Source organism: Myotis daubentonii, chromosome 3 (assembly GCF_963259705.1).
Source record: "Myotis daubentonii chromosome 3, mMyoDau2.1, whole genome shotgun sequence".
Lineage (NCBI taxonomy): Eukaryota > Metazoa > Chordata > Mammalia > Chiroptera > Vespertilionidae > Myotis > Myotis daubentonii.
In genome coordinates, this window is record NC_081842.1 from 105,685,607 (window position 1) to 105,691,934 (window position 6,328).

The window sequence follows — 6,328 nt, forward strand, 5'->3', positions numbered from 1 at the left end:
TTGCTCTAGAAGATTTTTGGTTTTTGTATTTTTAATTTTTAAAAGTTTTTTATACTTAATGTTACTTATAATGGTTGCATTAAACAAGGGCTATATTCTCTTGTTGGATCAATCCCTTTATTATTATATAGTGGCCTTCATTTTGAACTCTATTTTGTCAGATATGGGTATTGCTACCCCCACTTTATTTTTTATTACCATTTGCATGGGAAATTTTTTTCCACCCCTTCACTCTCATGCTGTGTGAGTCTTTTGTTTTGAGGTGAGTCTCTTGTAGACAGCATATATGTAGCTGATTCATGTTTTTGTATCCAATCAGTACTCTATATCTTTTGATTAGAGCATTTAACCATTTACATTTAAGGTTATTATTGATAGGTACTTATTTATTGCCTATCCTAGGTTTCTGTATACCTAGGTTTCTCTCTATTTCTTCTTTTCACTACAGCAGACCCTCAGACCCTTTAGAATTTTTTTATAATGCTGGCTTGGTGGTGATGTACTTTTTTTTTTTCTTTCTTTCTTTTTTTTTTTTTTTTGTCTAGGAAGCTCTTCATTTCACCATCTATTTTGAATGATAGCCTTGCTGGATATAATAATCTTGGTTTCAGATCCTTGCTTTCTATTAACTTGAGTACTTCATGCTATTCCTTCTTGGCCTATAGAATTTCTGATGAGAATTAGGTGTCAGTTTCACAGGAGCTCCTTTGTAGGTAACGAATTGCTTTTCTCTTGCTGCCTTTAAAATTCTCTCTTTGTCTTTAATTTTTGGCATTTTAATTACGATGTGCCTGGCTGTGGGTCTATTTGGGTTCTTCTTGCTTGGGACTTTCTGTGACTCCTGAAGTTGTGTTACTTTTTCCTTTACCAGGTTAAGGGTGTTTCTGCCATTATTTATTCAAACACATTCTCTATCCCTTGATCCCTTTCTTCCCCTTCTGGCACACCTACTATGAAAATATTGTTACATTTAATGTTGTCCCACAGCTCCCTTAAGCTGTCCTCTTGTTTTTGTTTGTTTGCTTTTTATTTTTGGTTCTCTGATTTAGTGATTTTTTTCTACATTGTCTTCTAATTCACTGATCTGATCCTCATCTTCTTCTAATCTTCTGTGTATTCCTTCCAATGTGCTCTTTATTAGTGCTATGTCATTCTTTATTTCTGTCTGTTCTTTTTTCATAGTTAGTATATCTTTTTTCATGTTGTTGAGCATCTTTACCATCATTGTTCTGAACTCTATATCAGATAAATTTCTTATCTCCATTTCATTTATCTCTTCTTCTGAAAAATTCTCTTGTTCTTTCATTTAGGGGTTGTTTTTTTGTTTCTTCATTTTGGCTGCCTCTTTGGGTCCATGACAATGATTAAGTAAATCTACTATGCCTCTCAATCTCTAGTGCAGGATAGTGTCAAACACTGTTTCTAATTAGTTCAGGCAAAGATCCCAAGCCTCCAGAGACCACCTCTGCCTATAGTCTGATTTGATTCAGTCTTTTTTTTTTTTAACATTCCAAAGTTTCTTTATTCTTCATAGTTTTCTAATGAACAAATAATTAGTTTTCCTGAGTAAGATTATAAAAAAGTTAACCCTTCTACCAAAAGTGTAAAGACAAATAAAATGCCGACTCACAATACAAATTGTTTACATAGCATTACAAGTGCAGAGATATTGACTGCTGCTTTTCACAATGATTGCCCCACCCCTTAAAAAGACTTCAGCAAAGGATTCAATTGTCCAAAATACTCTGAAGTACAGTAATTAAATTCTTCAGTCCATAAACATATCCCTCATCTATTGTGTTGCTAGGGAAAACATGAGCAAAATCTATCATTCGCACTTCTACTTCCGCAATCTCTTGGCAACCAGTGGGAAGATGGTAGAAAACCTTTTCCAGTTGGGAAAGTACATTTCCATTTAAATGTTCCTGTGACAAGCTTTTCCACCCATTGTCTTGCTCTATATTTTCAACTTTCAATGAAGTCTGACTGTGATGCTTTCTTGAATACATTTTTCTGTGACGTGCATACATCTTGGACAAGCTTTTGCCTACTGAAGCCTCTATTTTTCAATTTGTTGTGGAACTTAACACTCGAAAGTCATTATTATACTCCAGTATGTCTGTGTCCGAGAGTTGTCCTTTGGACAAAAACTTTTCTGCCAAAGTTCTGTCATTTGATTTTGCAGTAGTTGGATGAGATGAACCTTCATAAACAAACAGTAATGAACTTGCATAAAAGTTAAGCTGCTTCTGGCTTTCAAACCACTGCAGAATTCTCTCAATCTTCTGAATACTGGCAGCAACAGCATCTTTTCTTAAGCAGAATCCATTATGAAAAAACCTGGAAACTCCTTCCTTTAGAGTTTCTTTTGTTAAGCTTCTTCCATAGTGCTGGTTTTGTGTCTCATAGCTATCAGAATGAACATGATAAACCCTCATGCCAAGCACCAAGAACCCAATCTCTTCCATAATGGGTACTTGCTGACCTGTTGCTGAATCTTCTCAGATGAGGCAAAAGGATCATAGCTTTTTCGCCCTATCTTTACATCCATTATACAGGGCTTATTAAATTTATGGGTCACATCTTCCAGTTTTAGGTATAAATCATTTGGTGCAGTGGGAGGTGACCAGATGCCGTAATATTTTGGCAAATATTTTCGTAGCTCTAAAAGAGCACCATCGGTACAATCAGCAGCATAAACCATATTATAGAATTCTAACTCTCTTGGGCCCCTTGGAGGTGGCTGTAGCTGTTTCAAAACTGTGCCATCTGGATGTTGCAAGATACCCACTTTGTCCTTCCCGTACATGTGCCTGGCCACCTGATGCGAGAGGGGCACGCAGCCGTTGAGGAAGCGGAGCATGCCGCCCGCCGGTTTCGGGGTGCTCTCGGAGTCCTCCTCGCTCGCCGGTGGGGTCCGCACATCTGGGGGGCCGGGCACCTCGAGCTGAAGGGGGGAAGGTGGCTCCGTTGCCATCACAGAAAGCCGAAGCGGTAGTGGCGGCGAGGGCAGAGGGGGAGAGATCGGGCGGAGGGAGAGGGCACTGGAGGACTGGGGGTCGCTCAGGCTCCCTTAGGTAATCATCCACAGGTGTGACGAGAGTTTTTCTACAGCATGGGGCAATTGCTTCTGTCTGGAGGATAATTTTTATCTCAGTCTCTTATTGGGCCTCAGAAACTCCACACTGTGGGGCAAGCTGTTTTCCAATAGGGTGGGTCAACTGTCTTTCCCTCAGGCAAAACCACCTGCATAGAAAAAGTCTGCCTGAGAAAGATGACCTTGCAGCATGAGGGAATGACTTAGTACAGGAAACTGGGGTATCTGCCTTCTGAGCCCTAACTGCAGCTCCCACAACCCTGGCTTCTGCTGTCACAGCTCCAGACCACCCTGCCTTCTCTCTGCAAGAGCACAAGGGGACTGGCTGCACACAAAAGTTTGTGCAATGGACCTTAAAGAAGGTGCCTGCATTTCCAGCCATCTTTCCCTGGCAGACAGCAATGCTGCTGCTTTTCACAGCCAGATTTTATGTGGGCACCTATCTTAGTTCTGGTGCTCTCTGCAGGGGGACTCAGCTCAGGGATGAGACCCCAGAGTTCTCAGTAGCAACCCCCGATAGCAGAGATATCTCTCCAGAACTTCAGGTGCTGTCTGTGGGAGCCTGGCCAGCCCTTTCACACCTCTGCCCATTCCTACCAGTCTCTATGAGGTCTCCACTTTCCATTCTTAATTATCTCTCCAGCTAGTCTTCAGTTGATTATTCAGGATGTTTTTTATATTTTAGCTGTAATTCTAGTGTGGTTCTGGGAGTGTGTCTGTGTAGCATCCACTTACCCCACCACCATTTTAAATCTTATCTTCATATTTTTGGATTCTTTTTTTCTTTTTGCTGTTCTGATTGGGTGGTTTTTGCTTTCTTATATTCCAAATCACTAACTTGATTCTCAGGGCCCTATACTCTACTGTTGATTCCCGGTAATTATTATTTGTTTCAGTTAGTTTATCCATCATTTCTGACTTGTCCTTTTTATGTTGTTAATGTTCTCACTAAATTCCTTGAAATTCTCACTAAGTTCCTTAAAGTTTTCATTAAGTTTCTTGATCTTCCCTGTAACCATTGCTTTGAACTCTGTATCTGGCAGTTTTCTTCTTCCATTTCATTTAGTTCTTTTTCTGGAGATTTCTCCTGTTGTTTCATTTGTGACATGTTTCTTTGTCTCTGCATTTTGGTTGCTTCCCTATGTTCATTTCTATTTGTTAGATAGATATGCTATGTTTCCTGGACTTGGTAGAGTCCCCTTGTATAGTAGGTGTCCTGTAGGGCCCAGTGGCTCAGCCTCCCCAGTCATCAGCTCTTAGGTAATCCAGATGTACCCCTGTATAAACTGTGTGCACTCTTCTACTAGTATTATAGTTGGGCCTTGATTGATGTTGGCATCTCTGGGAGGGATTGACCCCCAGGCCAGTCGGTTGTGAGAACTGGCTATGACTACAGCTGAAGAACTGTTGTGCAGGAGCTGGCCCTATGGAGCAGGACTTGCTTCATTGGAGTTTTGGTGCTCACCAAGTCTGCCCCTTGAGTGTGTCACCTGTGGAATATAGGGTTATAATCCAGTGTGGTCTAAGTTGACCACTAGCTGCACTGGCTCTGGGGTCTCCTGGGAGGTGAAAAGTCAGCCTTTGCCTGTGCCCTGCCTGGCATGAGCTACAAAGAAATCTGAAGATGGCCGCTACTTGTATGGAGCTTAGAGGTGCCCATGAAAGGCCAGGCTGTGAACCAGTGCCAGGCCTGGGGCCACTTATTGAGAAGAAAAGGGCATGCTAATGCCACTTGTTACTTGTTTGAGAGATTTTACAAAACTCCAAAGCATGAGGCAAGAGAGGTCTGTTGTATGGAAAAGCCACTGGATATGGCTTGGATGAGCCTGCAAGTAGGAAGGGGCAGGATCTCAGGGAGTCACCAGGCAGGGCAAAAAGTGTGATCTAGGTTGATGAAGATTCAGATATGATGTAGCCTGTCAGCTCTGTGGTGGGGAGGACTTAGCAAAGGAACACTGTCCTCTGCCAGCACTTCTTTTTGGGAGAAAGCTGCCCTTCCAGCTCTTGCCCTGATTCCAGACAATTTAGTTCCTCCCCCATTGTCCCAGGTTCCTTTTAAGCTGCTGCCCTGGTGCTGGAGCTCAAAGGGAGTGAATTTAAGTAAGTCTGTGTCCTGGCCCTTTAAGAGGAACTGCCTGGGGCTATCAGCTTCCGTGTCACTCAGCTACAATCCCCTCTGGATTTTACAGCCAGAAGTTGTGGGGACTTCTCTTCCTGGCACTGGAACCCAGAGCTGGGGACCTTGTGTGGAGAAGAGGCCCCTTGCTCCTCAGGGAAACTTCCACAGTCAAGATATCCTTCCCAATTTTAAACTACCACACGAGGGTGTGGGGCCAGCTGGTTCTGCGGTTCCTACCAAATTTGATGTGCTTCTTGAATTCCCTAGTTGAAGACTTCTGTTCAGCTAGATTTCAGGTGGTTGTTCTGTATTTTAGTTGTAAAATTTGATGTGGTTGTGGTGTACTGGGTTGCATATCTGGCACTTTGGCCAGGCAGTTCATGCTGTGCTGTCTGTTCCTAAAACACATAGATAGGAAGGTACTGACATCAGGGCAGGCCTTGAGATATGGTCTCATAGCCCCTTCCCAGCCTTCTTTCTCAGAAGGCCCAGAAGTCTCATTCCAAATTTTGGAGACAAAGGACTGGAAAAAGTATAAATAAAGAGAGTTTCCTCCATATTGGGGGGCCCAGAATTTGAAAGACACATTTTCTCTGGGCCTCCACAGAATTTAATAATAAAATGTAACTCCTGTAATCTGCGCTGCAGTTCAGCCTTTGCTTCGGCAGGGTGCTGTGACTGTAGTCAGCTGGCCAGCTTAATAAAGGCTCTTAAATTTGAATTCTGAGTCAGTGGTCTATCTCGCTGAGTCAACCCATAACAGTGGGAGGCAGCAAGTACCACGTTTACCTATGCCACCATCTTGACCAGAGTCTAGCCACCTCAACCTGATTTATTCATCTTTTTCTGAGATGTCTGAAGGTTGTATTGCCCTCTGCCTGTCAGCAGTTCTTGGAAACAATCTTTTCCTTGATGCTTTCTGGACCCACTGTGTCCCTTTGCATTTCACATGAAGCTCCGATAATGTCCCTTGCTCTGCGCCTGACCAGGATTTCAGGTCATCTTCTGTCATGTCAACTGCATCTCTTCTGATTTTCAGCCAGTTTCTTTCAGGGGCCTTTTCAGTCTGTGAGTTTTCTCTAACTATATTTTTCATTTTCTAATTTTATATT

The 6,328-nt window shown here is 42.4% G+C and overlaps 1 pseudogene; it reads right to left on the bottom strand.

Annotated features, from left to right (window-relative positions):
• Window positions 1-1,492: 1,492 nt before the first annotated feature.
• On the bottom strand, window positions 1,493-2,986 carry LOC132230536 (inositol polyphosphate multikinase-like; annotated as a pseudogene).
• Window positions 2,987-6,328: the final 3,342 nt, after the last annotated feature.